Genomic DNA, 20,473 nt, shown 5'->3' with positions numbered 1-20,473 from the left:
TATGGGCAAGGACCCAAATTGTATAGACCGACATCTTCTCTTAATATTCCTGAAATATGAGTTTTTAGCCTTTGCTCACACATCTCTTGAGGCAGCCTGAGCCCCATTTCAAAGAGAAAAAAGTCCCATCATTCCCAGAAAGAGCCATCTCCTTGTAGCCTCTCTCCTTGATTCTAGCTCCACCCACTGGGTCTACTTTACATTACTTGCTCCTTTAGCCCGTGGACAGGCCTGCAAAGACAGCAAGCTAGTGACCACATCCCCATCATGAGTCCTTTCCAGACTAGTCCCTTCCTTTCTCCTCTCCCCCCCATTATTCTACATTTCTGCAGATTCCATGGTTTTTAAACTTTGTTCCTTCTTTGTTGTTCTCTGGACATAATCTAGGTTGTTGATTACCTTTATAAAATATCAGAACTGAATATAAAACTTTATAGGCAATATAAGCCTCCTACAGCAGAATAGGACTATTTCCTGTTTTGCTGTGGATGCTAAATCTCTAGAAATGTAACCAGAGTTTACGTTAGCTTCTTTTAGCAGTGAAGCCTCCCTGTAGTTGATTTTTGTTGTTGTTCATGAATAAGCCTATTTTAATTCCTCTGATATGTTTTAAATAAATCTTTTACCCTATCACCCAGCAATAGCACTGCTAGGAATTTACCCAAAGAATACAGGAGTACCGATGCATAGGGGCACTTGTACCCCAATGTTTATAGCAGCACTCTCAACAATAGCCAAATTATGGAAACAGCCTAAATGTCCATCAACTGATGAATGGATAAAGAAATTGTGGTTTATATACACAATGGAGTACTACATGGCAATGAGAAAGAATGAAATATGGCCCTTTGTAGCAACATGGATGGAACTGGAGAGTGTTATGCTAAGTGAAATAAGCCATACAGAGAAAGACAGATACCATATGGTTTCACTCTTAAGTGGATCCTGAGAAACTTAACAGAAACCCATGGGGGAGGAGAAGGAAAAAAAAAAAGAGGTTAGAGTGGAAGAGAGCCAAAGCATAAGAGACTCTTAAAAACTGAAAACAAACTGAGGGTTGATGGGGGGTGGGAGGGAGGGGAGGGTGGGTGATGGGTATTGAGGAGGGCACCTTTTGGGATGAGCACTGGGTGTTGTATGGAAACCAATTTGACAATAAACTTGATATATTGAAAAAAAAATAAATCTTTTATTTTTAAATAATTTTAGATTTATAAAAAAAAAAAAGTTGACTGTCCACAGGTCCATCATGGCTGGCACAGCAAGTAAAGTGCTCCTGTGCTCCTGGACTCACCATTATGTCCCAGCCACTCATGTACGTGAAAGTGCTCATCCAGGTGGGATACCAGCCTCTTCCTCCAAGAATAAGATGAAATATTTTGGGGTGGCAAGTATGTCAGCTTCCTGGCCTGTTTTGTTATCCTAGTTCATTGTGAGCATCGATAGGAAGCATGGGTTTTTCATAGACTTAACTCCAAGACTGTTTTCAGGAGTCCTTGGAACTGTGGTCCATGGTAAAGTTTTACAGCATGACCAGAAGTGTGAAAAGGTTGATGAGTTAGGACCTGAAAATGTACAGAAAGAAGTTACATCCTCCTTTAACCAAGTTATCAAGGAGACAACTCGAGAGATGATGGCTCATTCTGCTGCTACCCTTATCACATATCCCTTCCGTGTATCATTCAGAGATCTATTGTACAAGTCATTGTTCTGTGGACTTTGTGACTCCACAGTAACCATCTATCAGGAAGAGGGCATTCTAGAACTTTTTGTTGGTCTTATCTCTCACCTCCTATGTGACATAATTTCTTTGTGGCTCTGAAACTCACTGGCCTTCCTCGACCATGCCTATGCACTGGACAGTGGGGTTTCCACCATGAATGAAATGAAGAGTTATTTCCAAGCTGCCACAGGATTTTTTGCCAGTATGTTGACCTATCCCCTTGTGCTTTTCTCCAATCTTATGACTGTTAACAATTGTGGGCTTGAAGTGGATCCCGTCCTCACTCCCCAACATATGTTTATTGGATAGATTGCTGGTGCATGCTATAAAAAGAGGGAAATATAAGTTGAGGAAATAGCTTATTTTTCCAGAAGGTCCCCTTTGGGAAGACTTATTGTTGTGACCTGAGAAAGTTAATTTGAAGAGGTAGGGAGGGAACAGTGACATCTTGACTGTAGTCCAAGATGCACAGAATTATGGGAGAGAATGTTGATTTCTATACAGTATGGCACACTTTTTAAATAATCATTTATTCTTAAGGAAATGGGGGAAAAAGTTAGATAATATCGAGAGATCCCACATACCCTTCACCCAGTTTCCTCTGTTAAAATCATATGCAACCATGAAGCATTTGTCAAAACAAATAAATTAACACTGATACTTTACTATGAACTAAACTATAGAACTATATTCAGATCTCATCAGTTTTTCCACCAATGTTCTTTTTCTGTCACAGGATCCAATCCAGGATACATTAGCCTATAGTAGATTTTACAAGTATAGTGACCCTTTATACTTGTCCTACCATTGGTTTTAGCCCTTTATTCTAGCTTGCTGTGATTATTTTGATTCTTGGATTCTCTTATCTGTAATATTAGTGTCTTCACTCAGAATTTTTAAAGTATATACTTTTTAAGTATTAATTTAAGTCAAGTATACAAGTGTTTAGCAGGATGAGCCCTGAGACCGAGGACAGAGATCCATGCATATTATGAGAGGCTTCTCTGGAATACCTAGATTGGCATTTTTTATATCAATTTGATATCAGTCCCTGAGTTTGACTATGCTGCTAACTCCAGTAGCATAAGTCATCTAAACGAACAAGAATTTACCTGCCTCCAAGTCAACTCAATTAAATTCAATTTAGTTTAGGAGCAAGGCAGGCAAATATGAGGAGATTAGAAGAATTTAAAATATGGAGCCTGGCAGCTTCTACAATAGTCCTTATGTGGACTTGTGAGGAAAAGCTAGAATCTCAGAAACCTGCTAGAGGGAACTAATCACCTGTGGACAGAAAAGCCCAAGGACAGAAGACAGTACCGCGTAAAAGAAGCTAGAGAGAGGCAGCACTGTTCTTATCAGCATGGTGACTACAAAATAATGTAGCTCCCTTCCATTCTGTTCCTTCCCCTTTGTTCTTTCTTCCCCTTTGAAGTAAAACATCATGGAGTTGCAGCTGGCAACATGACCAAACAAATGTATGAAAAATAATTACATCTTTTTGGCTGGGTTTTAAATTGAGTAATTGTTGGAAGTTAGTAATCTCAATTATCATTCCCTTACCCACCTCTCAGGAGAGTTCTATGGACCCCCATCTGCACCAAACCTTGTCCTGATCAGACACTCTAAATTAAACAAGCTTAGTAGTTTTGGCTCCCTTCCAGCAGGCCACTTCACAAGCACCACTCTCTTGGCATAGTTTTTGCTATTCCCTTCAAAAAGAGTCTCCAATTAATTGGAGGCAGATATATCCTCCCAGCATCTGGTGAGGGACTTTCCAACTGACCTGACTGCTGCAGGTGGCTCATCCATTCCAAGCCTCAGCCCTGGGTGAATGAGGGCCTGGAGAGGAGGTGCTAGGAATTATGACCCTTGCTTCTCCACTGCTAGAACAAGGAGACACATGTCTGATTTATTCATGCTGCAAAGATTGACCCAGACTACTCTACACCTGCCCCAAATACGGGTTTCCTAGTTCAATGATTGTATCACCATCACTTCAGTTGCCCATGCCAGGAAACTGTCCTGTTTAACTCCTTTTTTTTTTTTTTTTTTTTAAATTTTTTTTTCAACATTTATTTATTTTTGGGACAGAGAGAGACAGAGCATGAATGGGGGAGGGGCAGAGAGAGAGGGAGACACAGAATCGGAAACAGGCTCCAGGCTCCGAGCCACCAGCCCAGAGCCCGACGCGGGGCTCGAACTCACGGACCGCGAGATCGTGACCTGGCTGAAGTCGGATGCTTAACCTACTGCGCCACCCAGGCGCCCCTGTTTAACTCCTTTTTATTCTACTCCTTGCATACTATCTGTCACCAAGTATGATCAAAGCTATAACTCAGTATTTTTAGAATCTATCTCTTTCTTATCTCTGCTGCTAGTGCCTTAGTTCAAACTATCAGCATCTCTCAGGGAATTACAACAACTTCTTAAGCCAGGGGGTACAAGATGTGAGGTAAACAGGCTTCCAGGCTCTCTCTCAACTCTGCTCACCTAGCTATGTCAGTGTTACAGTGGCTTCCAGAAAGTCCCAGCCTTCCTCCTAACTTTATGCTCCCCTCACTGCCTCACTGGTCCTGTGGTCCCTACCTGACCAAAAGACAGTAGACTCTTCACTGAACGCTACTTAGCTAGCTTGGCAGATGACATCCTTTGTGCTAATAGATTGCTATTTCTAGGCCATTCTTTCCCTTCTCTTTTATAAAAAGACATGTTTTCAGCCTATATAACCCACTGCCATTCTTTATTGCTGTCATCTGCTGACTTCTTGGACAGTTCCCTCAGTCATGGAGAGCTTTGGTCCATACTTGTCTTTTCCACTACCCTGCTACCACCATATTGAATAATTTCAGTATCCATGAAAATGACCCACTGAACACCCCGGCCTCTCAGCAGTTTAAGATAAAATAACAAATTCTTAACTTAATCTGTAAGATCCTGCATAATCTAGCCTCTGCCTGCTTTTTCAGCCTGTCTCATTTCCCTGTCATTTTGCTCTCTGCTATACCCACATTGGCCTCCCTATAGTTCTTTCTGTCAGCCATGGATTTTTTCCACTAACTTGTATACACACTGGCCCATCTACCTGGAATGTTCTTTCTCAATGGCCCTTTGCCTTGCTACTTCCTATTCTGCTTTCAGGATCCAATTTGAACACCACTCCTTCCTGGAATGCTTCCCTAATATACTGTTCCCCAGACTAGTTTGAGATCCTCTGCTACATGAGTCTATAATATACTGTTTCCTCTTTAAAACACTTGTCACTCTTTTGATTACTCATTCTTCATCTAGTTTCCTCTGTTCATATGTTTAGGGAATATTTTTGTATTTAGGGTACGTATAGGGCTGGAGGCAGGTGGAGAAGCATGCTATTACAGCGAAAATTCTTTCTTGGTATCTTTTGATGTGGTCATACTTTGTCACTTCCTCTGAAGCCACATTTTCACTTTGTTAAATCAGAAGGTATATAACATTAGGATACAAGATCATTTATTTTATGTGACTCACAGAATTTCAAAGCCAAGAAGAACCTTAGGTTCTTCTAGTTCTAGGGTTTAAACCCATGTTACCTGTATCCCTAATTAGGGATCTAGGCTCTCAGCAGTACTTGAGATGCTACTGAGGAGCAAGGAGAAAGAGGGACTTCTGTGAAATCAGGGTTCAGGCCTCTCTCATCCTCCCTGCCACATACACCATGCATGCCGGGCCCTCTTCACTGGCCTTCCTCATAGACTTAGTTGAAAAAAGGATTCAGCTGTTAACAGTGTTTGAAAACTTTTTATTTCTTTTTTTCTCCTCTCTTTCTGCAGCTGGAAACACTGGGGCCCAGAGAGGGAGGTTACTTTCCTGAGTCACCCAGTGAGTTAGTTGAACAGCACTAGCTGGAAGCCCAGTTTCTGACACCTAGATTGTCCACTGAAGTTCACTGCCTGTCACTCCCAGATCTGTCTGCAAAGGTTGCTTTTTTGTCTAGTCTTTCTGCAAATATTAACTAAGCACTTACAAGGCAGTGGGAATAAAATTAGATGCCTAAGTCAATAGGGTGAGCTACGTAGTTTAGAACCCTGACCCTGCCACTCATTAACTGTGTAACCTTAGGTCAATTACTTAGCCTCTTTTTTCTCACAGATTAGTGCCCCCTCTTCAATATATATATATCCAGAGAAACCTCCTATTCGGTTGTAATTTAAGTATGAAGATCATCAGGCCTAGAGCCATATTAGGATTTTTATTTTGGCTCTGCCACTTATATTTTTGACATTTCAAATAACCTCTTTAAGCCTCATCTAAAAACTAGGCACTGTGATTTAGCTTTAGGTTATTGTAATGACAAGATGCTTCTAGTAGATATTAGATAACAGATGTGAAAATACCTTCTGAATTGTTTGTAAATATTTGGATAGAATGCATTTGCAGTACTGATTTCCCTTAACAGACCCTAAGCTCCCTAAAGTATATAATTTGTCACTTAAAAAAATGAGAATAGGGGTTCCTGGGTGGCTCAGCTGGTTAAGCATCTGACTCTTGATTTCAGCTCAGGTCATGATCTCTCAGTTTGTGAGTTCAAGCCCCATGTCAGGCTCTGTGCTGACAGTGCAGAGCCTGCTTGTGATTCTCTCTCTCTCCTTCTCTCTCTGCCCCTCCCCTGCTATCTCTCTCTTTCTCCCTCTCTCTCTCAAAATAAATAAACTTAATTTTTAAAAAATGAGAACAACTAACATTTAGAGTACTTACTCCATGCCACATACTATTCTATCCACTTCATTATCATTTAATCACCTTTAACAATCTTAGGAAGCAGATACTACTATTATCCCAATTTTTCAGATGAGGAAACTGAGGAATATAGATGTTAAGTAACTTTTTCAATAGTATACTACTCATAAGTGGTAATATCTGTTTAGAAGAAACCAAGGTATAGGTTATTGGTGGGGTGTAGGAAAGGAACTACAGGAACATGGAAAAGGCTCCTAAGTCGAGTTGGTGAATCAGAAAGAACTGTATAGGTGAGTAATATTTGAGCTCCTTTCACCCATTAAGACCCCCCGAGATAGGACTTAATAGTCCTCAAATATTACCTCACATATACAAAAAGGAAAAAGGGGTGGAAGGAGGAATAAAACTCATCTATCAACTAGTTCTAACATTATCTCATGGCCATTCCTAAAAAGGAGAAGTATCACAAAGATAGTGGTTGGAAAGGGAGAAAGGCAGGCATGGGGGCTGACTTTTTCAAGGTTCTTGGGAAAAGAAAATAGAATCACTTGAAAATCATTATTATCCATTTTCTAACAAAATGTCCTGCTATAGGAAGACTTGATAAATGAACTGGATGTTTTCCTAGAATCCTATTATTAGTATTCAAGGAGACTGTTTCAGTGTTAAAAAACAAAACAAAGCAAAAAAAACAAAAAAAAAAACATATCACTGGCTAGAACTTTTGACCTTGTATATATTTGGCTTAAGCAAGGTCTCAAAAAAAGTAGAATTTTAAAGCAATTTACAATATGATTTTAGCCTCAGAACTGACTTAGACTGTGCAATCTTACCTTCAAGTTCACTTGGTGTCATTTTTAGTGACTGTGCTAACCAGCAATGGCTTGGGAATAATATGATGGGACATGTTCACAAGCCACGGGAGGGACAAAGCACAGGGCCTGGAAAGGAGAGGGTTATTTATAAGTCACCCCACACCATGGCAGTTGGAACTGGAAAATAAATACAGGGGGGATTTGACTGGTGGCCCCTGGCTAGAACCTATGCTGCTTTCCAGAGTAAGCTGTTGAACTTCCCAGAGAATCTTTTAGCCAGCAACATTGCTAAGGTTGCAGCAAACTCTCAGGGCTCTGCTAGTCTCTGTAGAATTGTTACCAGACATGAGGGAGGGAGGGACAAAGTAGGTCAGGTGCTCCCTGTGTTTCACCATTCTCCCAGAGAGGCTGCTGCCGCCATTTCTTTTCCTCTAATACTGCTGACCTCTGGTTGCTCCTTTTCTTGCTTCCTTATTCTGTTTTTCATTGGGAAAAAAAATTCTTTAAATGTGGATTTATCTTTAAAAGCTAACACTAAATTTCTCAGAAGAAAACATAGGAGTGGGGCACCTGGGTGGTTCAGTCAGTTAAGCATCCAACTCTTGATTTCAGCTCAGTTAACAATCTCACAGTTGTGAGATTGAGCCCCGCATTGGGCTCCATGCTGGGCACGGAGCCTGCTTAAGATTCTCTCTCTCCCTCTCCCTATGTCCATATCCCCCATGCACACTCTCTCTCAGTCTCTCTCTCTGTAAAAGAAGAAGAAGAAGAAGAAGGAGGAGGAGGAGGAGGAGGAGGAGAAGAAGGAGGAGGAGGAGAAGAAGGAGAAGAAGGAGGAGGAGGAGGAGGAGGAGGAGGAGGAGGAGGAGGAGAAAACATAGGAGTGTATCTTTGTGATTTTGAGTTAGGCAATGGTTCCTTTGATATGACACCAAAAGCACCAGCAGCAAAAGACAAATTGGACTTTGTCAAAATTAAAAACTTTTATACTGCAAATGATACCATCAAGAAAACAGAAAGACAAGCTACAGAATGGTAGAAAATATTTTCAAATCATGTATCTGAAAATAAACTTGTATCAAGAACATAGAAAGAGCACCTACAACTCAATAAAATGACAAAAAAAATCCCACAATTTAGGAATGGGCACTGGATCTAAAACATTTCTCAAAAGAAGATATACAAGTAGCCAATATGCACATAAAAGGATACTCAATATAAAAAAAATGATACTCATTTTTTGATGATGATCATTAACCACCAGGGAAATGCAAATGAAAACCACAGTGAAGTATCACATCCCAACCTCTGGATAATAAAAGAAGGACAATAACAAGTGTTGAAGAGAGACGCCGGGGTGGGTCAGTTGGTTAAGTGTCCAACTCTTGCTTTTAGCTCAGGTCATGATCTCACAGTGAGATCAAACCCTGCATTGGGGCTCCGTGCTGCTTGGAATTCTCTCTCCCTCTCTCTCTCTCTGCCCCTTCCCTACTTGCACACAAGTGCTCGCTCTCTCTCAAAATAAATAAACTTAAAAAAGAAAAAAATAGCAAGTGTTGGGGAGGATATCGAGAAACTGAAACCCTTATGCATTGCTGGTGGGAATATAAAATGGCGTAGCTGCTCTGGAAAACATTTGGCAGTTCCTCAAAATGTTAAGCATAGAATTACCCTAAGGCCCAGCATTTCCACTCCCAGGTAAACATTCAAGTTCACACAGATTCCATAAAAAGTAAAGTACTGATGCCTGCTATGACATGGATTGTATTCTTCTTGTGGCTGTACAGTTGCTGGTTCACAGTAAGTTCTTAAGAAATTTTTGTTGAATACGTATATTAGCTCATATATCTCTTAAAAGGAAAAAACTGGAAAATGTTCAAATTCCTTGTTTGCCTTCCTAAAGAGATATCTTTCCAAAAAGGGAGCATAAAAATCCCATCATGATTTTTCTCTACTGGATTAATTTAGTAAATGTTGTACTCCCTTTTCCTAAATTATTTAACTTCATCCTCCAATATCATTTGATTTCTCTGGCTTATTTACCATAGTTTGGCATTAAAAGACAATTATTTCCTGAGAAGAGAATAGAGGTATTCTTTCTCCAAATTGTATTTCATAGGAAAGGCAGCTTCCAGGATATTACCTACATTAATGTGGCTAATAATAAGATATTAATATGCACTGCAGCTACTTGAATCAGCCTCCTCTTTTCCATTCAATAATATTCATACATATTTAAAAGTTTCCTAACTTTGTGTAACTAGGTCAGCAGAATATTACCCAGTCTTGATATTGTTTGTCTGAGCTGCCATTTTACAGGAGTTGGGGGGCGGGGGCAGGGGAGAGACAGATAGCTGGGAGTTTCCATCTCTTTCTCCTGTTCATGATGCCTGTACTATAAGCAGCTGAAGTCATGAAAGTTTAGACCTAAAAAGACCTTGAAAGATTTGTCTTCTAACACCTGCCTTGTCCAGCTAAGGCAGCTGAGGTCTAGGAAGTGAAGAAATCCGTAGTCTCTAGGAGTATGACATAGGTTTCCTGATTGGGAATTTCATGTTCTTTGTGTTTTATCAAAGAGGAACCCTTTCAGTCATGTTATTTACCATTTTCTCCCCATACACCATGTGTCATGCTCTGTTTTTATCTCATGTAATCATTTCATCTTCAGGAATAACAATAGGTTGCTGTTATTATTACCTTACCTATGAAAAAACCAGGGCTCAGGTTAACTTACTCGCCTGAGCTCACATAGCTAGTAAGTGGTAGCACCAGGATTTGTACCCAGGTCTGTCTGACTTTAAAACGTATGCTCTTATTCTGCATAGATCCTTTTGCTGAACACTGTTACTGTGAGGACCTAATAGGATCATGGAAGTGCTCACATGGCAGTGAAGAGGGCTTTATCCTCAAGTCTCTGGGGTTATTTCTCAGGACAAAGTTGCCCCTTAGAACTCTATTTTGCCTCTTTCATGGCTTGCCTCATGGCCCAGCCAGCCTCCATCTCCTCCGTGATTATGTTCCTACCCTGTTCTCCTGGGCTTCCTGCCTTTAGCCTACTTGGGGATGCTGATTCAGTCCTTCAAGCTTCTCCACATCTTTGCCCCACAAAAAAAAGCCATATGTCCTTTTCTATTTCAAGGTTTTCTATTACACCTGTAGGCACAGAGTTGGGGAAGAAGGTAGCAGATGAAGGTACAAGCAAAGATGAAACAGCTCTCCAGATTTCTTTGGTGGTTTTTCTTTGGTGTTAGTTTTTGATTTAGGCTCTTCTTCCTCTGCACTTATCTCTGAGTGGGTGAAGCTCATCTGGCTGCCCTTCCTTCAGGACCATCCTTCCTCAGGTCTAGGAAGGCCTCCTCCTCCAGGAAACTTCCTCTGCAGTCTGTGAGCTTAAATGTGTTCAAGAAGAATGACAGATGTGTTTCCATCTCTGAGATCTTCCTCAATACTGGGGCCTCCCATATAATTGGGACTCTGCCCTGTCCAGCCTTGCTCTACCCAGGAACAATCCCTTCTGGATATTTCCCCTCAGAACTCTTGAGGTCCAACCTGCACAGATGATCACATGTCAAGGGTGCCACAGAGATGCCCTGGGTTGGAAAGTGTACCTAAGGTTCCATGAAGTCACTTATAGGCTTGATGGTGGGTAATTTTGTGTAAATGTATCTATATTTGCTTTGAAGTCAAGAAGTGCTATGCCTATGTGAGGACATTATTATCAATGGTATTAATGATGGTGATGGTGATAACAATAGTCACAGTAGTAACAATAAGTATGCTATTCTCTCAAATGGAAAAGAAAATGTAGAGGTTTTGGAGTCAGATCAGTGTGTGTATTTCAGCTTCACCACTAATTCATTATCAAATTAAGCAAGTTATTTCACATTACTCTGCCCATTTCTTCATCTGAACATTGGGAATAATAACCCTTAGTTGTCAAGGTATTTGTCAGGAGTAGTGTAAACCAAAGCTAACATTTATTGAGCACTTTTATGTGCCATGTGCAGTGCAACCTAAGGTCTTGGTATGTAAATATCTTGTATAACCCTCGCAATACCTTTTGAGACCTGTTACTCTGTCCATTTTACAGATTAGGAAACTGAAGTACAGAGAGATTAATTAACTTGCTTAAAATCACACAACTAGTAAGTGGTAAAGTAAGGACTTGGCATCTAAACCTAAGCAATTTGTCTCAAAAGCCTGTTATTTAAAGATGAGGTTTATAAAGCAGTTTCCATATTGCCTGGCACAGATTCGTTTCTCAATTGGTAACTGTAATTTAACGGCATATTGCATTTCTAAAGAAGTACACAAATGCAAAGTGTTTGTTTTTATTATCTTTAAGACCTTGTCTCTTTCTCAACACTTAGTAAGGAATGCCTAAAAAGCTATGTCTACAGGAGAAGGGAGTGAGATTTGGTGTGTACCTGGTTACTTTGATCAAGGTAGACAACCACATTTGACAATGTTGGCTCTAGTTGGTTCATTTTTAGGAGGCCTAAATTATTCACTTGGAATGTCTACACTGATTACATTGACCAGAGAGAAAAATGTCAGCACAGCTTCCACTTGTGCTGACTGTGGGTCAGGCTGGTCTCACAGGACAAGTAGCTTTCCTTGCAGTGGGACTTCCTCACACAAATGTAGCAGGGTAGTGGGGGTAAGAAGGAGGACATGTTATTGTCTCCAAGGTATGTGCTATTCTGAAACACCTAGAAGTCACTTCAGGACAGAATTTGCCCTCATGTGGCATATAAACTACTCTTTCATCTAAGAGCAGAGCTTTTCTACAATATCCAGGGAGTGGCTATCCAGAATCTATAGGCACCCCTTAAGGCATGTGGAGTTCACTACCTCCAATAGCAGCCTGTTCCAACCTGAGACAGCTCATATTTTTTTATTCTCCTGCCATGGAGCCAGTGAAGCAGTCATTGGTAGTTTTGAAGGAACACAGTGAAGAGGCCTAGGAGACACATAGAGAGACTAGAATGGAAGGAAGAGTCTAGGGCTTTGTTTTGTTTTCTTTATGCTTGTGGTGGGATTGTCAATGTAGGATTTTAAGCAAGAAAGTGACAGGTCAGACTTATGTAAAATTAAGTGCACTTGGGCTGCTGTGTGGAGGATGGATTAGAAGGCAGAGAGCATTATTAGGGAGTTTTAAAACAAGTAAGACAAAAGTAAAAAAGATGAAGAGAAGCTGATATATCCCAGAACTATCTAGGAGTTAAAACCACAGAACCTGTGACTAAATTGAACGTTGTAGGTGAGGGAGAGAGAGGAAGCAAGCACTACACCTAGGTTTCTGGCTTCTTTGAGCTGGTGAATTGTAGAGCCACCGCAATGGGGAAGAAGGGGATCCTGAGGAAAGTATTAAGTTCAGCCAGGAAACTCAGTAGTCAGGTTTTTGGCAAACTCATGGGTATTTCTAAAGGGGTTCAGTCATGTCAGGAAGAACTTCTAAGTAAGTAGCTGGTATCTGAAGTTAAGTGGATGATGACCCATTGCTTGTGCTCTCCTCAGTCCATCACCACTATCTTGATCCTAGAAGCATGCTCCCGTCTCCTGGAGAAGAGAGGATAAGAGTCTGAGGTGGGGCTTGCCAGGTTTAGGTGGAAACTGACCTTGCATTCCAAGAAAGGCATGTGGCCAGCTCTGACTCCATTGGTGTGTAGGGATCTGGGGCACACCTCAGGTGTGTGTTCTAGCATATAGCAGCAAGATCCCACATGGAGGAAAAGTTAAAGCTGTTTCTGTATCCCCTGCCTTGTCAGGGCTGGTCCAGAAACTGAGCACGGCTAATCTTCCAGGTGGAAAGTGCAGTCATTGCCTGCAGAATCAAGAGTTGCAGCTGAGTCAGGCAGGAGCTAATAGATTTGCTTCTTCCTACTGTCCTACCTGGTAACTTCATCCTAGGTTTTCTACTTACCTGGTTTGCTCCTCAGCTTGCCATGTGGGAAAAAACAAGGTACATGATATTGGTGGAGGAGAGTGAAAGAATGAGTAAAGCTTCCTCTACATTGTCTTCTCAGAATCCTCAGTTCCTCAATCCTTACTTTTGGACCCTTAAACATCTGTGGCCTGTGGTGACTAAAAACATTATTTGCGGTTTCCCCAGGACAATTTCTGTTTGCTGTCCCACTTCTTCTCTAGAAGTTGCTGTGTATCTACCTGGTCCGTCCATTTGTTCTTTAAATTTATTCACTCCATATGATATTAAGCACCTATCATGCCAGTCACTATACTCAGAGGTAGTAGTTGTGAGCAAAATAGATATGGTCTCTGCCCTCCTGGAGTCTAAAGTTTAGTTGTATGGTAGATGGCCAGAGTGGATGACTGGATGCAGGAGAGATCCATTAGGGTTTTTCTGGAGGCAGATAAAGGTAGGTTAAAGATGGGTAGGGACTTCACATCCCATGAAAGACTGATGTAAGCCAGGGGCTCTAAGTGATTTTCCTGCATTATTCCACTTAAACTCCCAATGCTCCATGACATAATGTTATCCTGTGTTAAAAATAGGAAACTGAGGTTCCGAGAAATACTAATTTCTAATACTACATAGCTGCTGACCACTGATATAACTCAGGCTTGTCCAAGGCCAAGTGATGTTCCCACTGTGTCATACCACTCTTCTAAAAGTCATCCAAGAAACTCAAAGTTATAAGCTCTGGGCTGACTGGATCTACTATGACCCTAAATGGAGGTTTTGCAGCCTGAGGTTCAAGGGTGGGTTTAAAGGGATGCTTGAATTCTGCCAACGCTAGATGCTAAATGTGATATTTTCGTGTACATGTGTGCATTTTTCTGGAAGAGGGTTTGTAATTTCCACCAGATTTCCAAAGGTGGCTATGACCTGGTACAGATCAAGAACCACAACTTTATACTCCGTTCTAGGCTTCTTTCTCTTTCTCTTACGTCCAGCTGCATGTGGTATTTGTTGTTGACTAGCCAGTGTCATATATCGGAAAGACCTTGGAACTGTCACACGGGAGTTCTTGACACCAGCCCCAGATATGCCACTAACTTGCAGTATGGCCTTCTGCAAGTGTCTTCTTTGCACTGAGCCTCACCTGCCAGGACTCTGTGAGCCACGTGTGGGTTTGAGGACAGTGTTTCCCAGCTGGACTGCAAAGCACGTTGCAGGCATCAGGTGCTTGGCAGAGTGACCGGCGCTGAGACTGGTGGTAGCAGCTGGGGAGGCAGATCCCTGCTGCCAGGGCCTACTGAGGGTCCTGCTTGCCCGATCCCTATAAAACATGAATAATTCTATCAGATCCCAAATCCTTAGGTGGGCAGCCTTCGAGGTCACCTCCTCCAACCTTTCAGCCAATAGGAGTCAGAAGATAGGCCCCTTGGTGCTGAGTCCATCACCTGTGTCTTTAATGTGAATATGGCCCCCGCTGGAATGTGCTTTCTCCCTCTTGCAATGTCAAAATGTCTGAGCTCTCAAGTGACTGAATCAGTACTAAATATTTAATGCACGAAGTCAGCCTTCCCAGGGCCTTTGATCTGAAACTTCTTAAAAACATCTTAAAAGCCCTTCAGAAACTGGTTAGTATTTCATTACAGTCACTTAAAATAGATTTATTTTATCAAAACATCCTGTCAGAAACCCTGAAGACAGGATGACTAACCCCCAGCGATTCTGACAGGACTGCCTGCCTCCCCACGTTAGGCACCCAGAGTCTCTGGACAACCCCGCCCTCATGCTGAGGGGTGCAGCTGTCACCAGCATCCCCTGATGGCTCCAGAACTGTGAGCAGAGGAGGTGGCAAGGCTTTGTCAGAAGCCTTGGGAGGCTACATCAATAACATCCCCATGAAGAGAATGAACATTTATTGAGAGCCTGCCACAAGCCAGGCCCTTACCTGGGGTTTTCGCTTGTTGAATCTATGCAATCTTCACAACAGTCCTGTGAGGTCTTTCTATTCTACCAATTAGGAAACGGAGGTTCAGAGGCATATGTGACTTGCTCAAGGTCATAGAGTAAAGTCAAGATAGCAAGTCAGGTCTAGCTCAAAAGCCTATGCTTTGTTTCGTTTTGTTTTGTTTTGTTTTTCCACTGAGATTGGACCTTTCACTGTGAACTCTCAGTTGTTTCTTTCTTTATAAAGAAAATATAAATGAAAATAGCATCTGATAAAATTATGTAACTACTACATGGTAACACAGAAAACGATAAGGAAAAAATTAAAAATCACCTGAAATCCTACCATCTGATAACTATTCATAATGATCTCTTGAATGTTGATTGTATTTATTAATTGCTGTTTTGCCACAGTCTGATAGTTTCTTTATTAGCTACTTAAGTTAACTTTCTTAATCTACTGCCATTACCTCAGCTTTAGATAGGGGAAAGATTGGGGACTGGGGGATCTGTGCTGCAATCCTTTCTTTCACTGCCAACCTGAAGGGATGACTGAAATCAATTCCCATAAAATCCCCAAATAGTGAAGGGCTAAAGCAGGCGACAGAGTGGGGCTAAAGGCTCTGTCCTTCCCTAGCCAATGGCTAATAGGATGACCTGAGGAAAGCACGTTGGTGAAAGAAATATTTCCTGCCCTCCTAGTTCTCACACTCCTGTTAAGATCAATGACATAATGAGGGGGAAGTTTTTTGTAAACTGGAGAGTACTGTGCTGTGGAAGGGAAATAGAAGAAACAGAACGACTGTCTCCACACCACTGGGTACAGTGACCATGCCTATCTCACTGTTTGTCTGTCAACTCTACGTAATTATTAATACTATTCATCTTCACTCTCAAAAGTGCCCTGACTTGAGGGATAAATTTGGGGGCTACCTGAAGCATTGGTCATTATGATTAAGTAGCTCCAAGAAAGGACGACAGAGCAATCAGGGAGGCTCCCTGTAAGATGAGGCTGCATGTTGCCTGGCAGGGCAGCTAGAGCTTGAGAAGGGATTGAGGAACAGGCATTTTGTTAATGACTAGCATGCAGAAATAAAAAATGTGATGAGGCTGGCCCGACCTACGGGGGGCACACAGGATAGGTTGCTGGAAGAGAAGGTGTACCGTGGTCACTCTGTGAGAACCTGGCCCACCTTCCTTATTCGGCGTAGGGCAGGTTTGGAGATAACACTTGAAGGCATCTAACACTGAGAGAAAATGTGAAGCTTTGTTCCAAGCTGGCAAATATCCCTCATGGATTATTTTCACATTGTAACATTTGTCTCTGCTTCCACTCTCACCTCTCTCCAATCTATTTCCACAAGCCTTAGAGGGATCTTCTAGACCCAAATCTGATCTTCAGTTTTCCATTCAATTCTTAATTCTGCATTTATAGTGGTGGATAAAAACTAAATGCCTTTACAGATTATGCAAAGTCCTTCATGACTGTGCCCCTGCCAGTGCACTCAGCTTCAATTTCCTTAATTCTTGACCTCTGACTTCATGATCCAGATATAATAATGGCTTACCTTTTTTTGGATATTTATAATGTCTCAGGCACTGTTCCAATTATTTTATATATACTAACTCTTTTACTGCTAACCCTCTGTGAGGTCAGTACTATTACTAGCCCCAACAGTTTATAAAAAGGGAAACCGAGGCACAAGAGATTGAAGCTATTTAAGTGGCAAAGCTAGGATTGGAAGCCAAAGAAGTTTTGGTTCCAAAACCTATACTCTTACCCATCACATTATATGCACTAACTCTTGATCCAAAGCATTTATCTTGTACTTCACCCTTTTCCTTTTGCTTGCAATGCTCTCTCCACCAGTCTGCTCAGAAAACTGCTAATCTAGAGTTCAGGAAGCCATTTAAGTCAGTCCCCCAGAAAGAGAGCATCCTTAGTTGGTGGGATTCCCTCCCCCTCCATTTTTAAAATGCTTATTTAGCTCAATTCAGCCCTAGCTGGGCACAGGAGGAGGGGAGGAAAGATGGGGTGGCACAGAGTAAGGAAGACTACTTCCTCCAGCTATCTTTTATTATATTTGAGACAAGACTTTTAACATCTTTAATATTGTCTAAATCTGTAGGCCCAACAATAAGGACAATATAGAGAAGACAAGATGAGAGTTGACAAGATAATCAGAGATGGCTTGCTGGAGAATGTAGGGTTTACATTAGATCTCAAAGGGTGACAGAATAATCAGCTTTTTGAGTTGTAAGGGACCTAGCAGCCATATTTTTCTAAATTGGGAAACTGAGGCTCAGAACAATGACTGGTCTGATTGCCCTAACTCCCAGTCTCGTGCTCTGCACTGCCTCCCAATATAAGTAATTTGGGTATGGCTGAGTAGCTAGAAGGGACAAGAATATTCAAGAGGGCTTGGAGTTGGGGAGCAGCACATGGAATACAGAAGAGGTAGGGGTAGGCAAAGTATATGGAATGGGCGGTGAAGTGAGGAAACTCAGGAAAGCATTTTCTGTGGTAGAAATGGAGCCTATATATAACCTTTTAAATTAAAGGGTTGCCTTGGTGTTGTGAAGCTGCCTCCCTTTCAGCTTTGTAAAATAAAGGGCTCGTCAAAGCGTGTCTGTTTTGCCATTATTTTCTGGATCACCAAGACTCTCAGTGCCCTTTTAGTGAAGCTTCTGCCTCTGCTGAAACAAGCTTCTCATTAGAATTCCTGGACATTGCTCAGCGTTGCTAAGTGCACTGTAATGAACCCATGATGAGTAAAGAAGAGACTGAGCTTGCTGCAGGGTCATTCTGTGGAGGTTTCTCAGACACCCCCAAGCTACCACAAGCAAGTCATATCACCACAAGCATTTCATCTTCAAATATTCATCTTTTTTGTTTTCTGTGCTGTTACAGTCATTTTCTCCAACTCAGACAAAGGGGCTCCTGGATCCTTCACTCAACAGGGTTGCACTGGAACTAGGGACAAATGCTTCAACTGAAAGAGCAGATAGAATGAATAGTGGAATTTGGGACTCATGTCAGGAATACTTTCTGCTTATGGCAACCCAGCCCTTCCTCAGTGGCACCAACACACACAGTAGTTTTGTGGGATAGTTTAGCCCTCTGGGAATAGGCCTGTTTTCTAGAGCTATGTGGTTTGGATTATCCATTATGAGTAAATTGGAGTGCTCCATATTTCTCTTCCAATTTTACAAGAACTATATACTCTTTTTTTAAATTTTTTTTTTCAACGTTTATTTATTTTTGGGACAGAGAGAGACAGAGCATGAACGGGGGAGGGGCAGAGAGAGAGGGAGACACAGAATCGGAAACAGGCTCCAGGCTCTGAGCCATCAGCCCAGAGCCCGATGCGGGGCTCGAACTCACGGACCGTGAGATCGTGACCTGGCTGAAGTCGGACGCTTAACCGACTGCGCCACCCAGGCGCCCAAGAACTATATACTCTTATGTGAAATACCTATCACAGTGCATAGTGCATAGGAGACTCTTAGCAGATGCTTATTTTCTGCCTCATAGCACAATCTTCTCATATGTGTGCCTTCTGGTCTGTATTCTCCCCCCTTTCTTTCCCTGTCTGTCTCCCCATGTCTTGACCTGGGTTCAAGTCTTGGCTCTGCTCATGCCCGTTTCAATGTCTCCCAATAATCCCATAATAGTTTGTTGAGACAACAGAGTGAAAAGCAGTGCGTATCAAAAACCTTGCCCCGAACTCTTTACAATCTTGTTTTCCTCTGTCCCAACTGGCATGCTATCTTGCATCTATCTGAAAATGCTCATTGAGCTTAAAGGAAAATGTAAACTTCATTTGTATACTGCAAGCTTTTGGACAAGGGTGCCCCTCCCCTTTTCTCAGGTAAACTACTCTAAGAATTCCTACTCACACTTAAAGGTCCAGATCAAATATCCCCATCACTTGAAACCTTTGCTGACTGTTCAGGCAGAGTTAAGCCCTACTTTCTCTTTGTGTCTCTTGGTGCTTTGTGCTTGCCTGTAATCAAGCACCTTATACCCAGTGTCATCCTTGCCACACTTCCTCCCTACTAGACTGTGAACTAATTGTGGGCAAGGGCTAGATCTAATTCATCACTATACCCCCAGTATCCAGTCTGGGTCTGAGATAGGTGAGATGTTTCCTATAAGTGTGTGGGATGATACATTAGGGACTATTATGATTCATTCATTGAATACTTTCTCAGGGCCAGCTTTCTGAGAGATACTTTTTATGTTATTTCATTTCATTCAGTCCACTCAGTCTGGTGCTCTCCAGTACTTCCTCCCTCTCTCATATGCCCATTATACCTGTACTGCCACAAAACACCCTCAGTCAGGACTTTGTCTCTTACCATTTTCTATTGCATTTCTTGGAACTCCATGTGCCCAACACTAGGAGCCTTCTTCCACTTGGATTTGGTTCAACTTATACTGAGAGTAGAAAATAAATCCCAGACACAGGACATAAGAGTTATGCCAAGAAAGCTACCTTTCATATGGAGGTCCCACATAAAGGTATGGGTGTCATGCTGAATGAGGGTGGTAGATTGAATGGAGGACCAGCCCCTGAGACACTGTGGAAATGAGATGTTAGTCTCTTGAGTTGGTGCCAATTAGCACACAATTTAAACGATGGCAAAAGGGACTCATTAGACTATTCAGACACTTTGGAATTTCATCAAATGCAGTGAAAAGACAAAGTCCCAGGGGGAAGTGAGGGAGATGGATGTCTGCCCACATCTGGCTCCCAGAGCTTTGTAGGTAACCAGGCGATGAATCTTGTTTGGCCTGTATTACTAATGGGACTGATGGGCAGATTTTGAACAGACAGGACTGAGGTGACTCCCAGTGATTATTCCAAGAGAATTTAATAATAGTACTAGGCACTTAATATGATCCTGGCTCTCAGGAGAAAGAGAAATGGTTAAGACATCAATTGTATCTGCTTTTAAAAAAAAAAAAAAGCCTCCAGTCTAGTGTGGGAGGCAAGACTCACAGATGAGTAACTATGATAACAGATGAGAAGGGCCATGCTGTGGAAGAGTCATTGGCACGGTGCTGTTAGAGTTCAGTGAGAGAGAGAGAGAGAGAGAAAGGGAGTTCTACCTGAGCCAAAGAGTTGTTTGCAGATAAAACCACATAAAAAGCTCCTAGTAGAGCAAGCACTTAATGCATAGTAGGTAGTCAATAAATATGCATTCTCTTCTTTTCTTTTTCTTCTTCTCCCATATCAAATCTTCAAATGTATTTTTAATGATTCATTGATTTATACATTCTTTGTGGTTTTTTATTCCCCTCTTTCCATGCTGTAGGACAAAATATGTGTTTTTATGATAGAGAAGTAA

The 20,473-nt window shown here is 41.7% G+C and overlaps 1 protein-coding gene and 1 pseudogene across 2 annotated transcripts in view; both read left to right on the top strand.

Moving 5' to 3' along the window:
* Positions 1–20,473, top strand: part of AGBL4 (AGBL carboxypeptidase 4) — a 1,479,620-nt gene that overhangs the window by 971,459 nt on the left and 487,688 nt on the right. The window lies entirely within an intron of this gene.
* Positions 1,250–2,765, top strand: LOC122480485 (annotated as a pseudogene).

The sequence above is a fragment of the Prionailurus bengalensis genome, chromosome C1, assembly GCF_016509475.1.
Source record: "Prionailurus bengalensis isolate Pbe53 chromosome C1, Fcat_Pben_1.1_paternal_pri, whole genome shotgun sequence".
NCBI lineage: Eukaryota > Metazoa > Chordata > Mammalia > Carnivora > Felidae > Prionailurus > Prionailurus bengalensis.
This window is presented reverse-complemented; position numbering and strand designations above follow the sequence as displayed.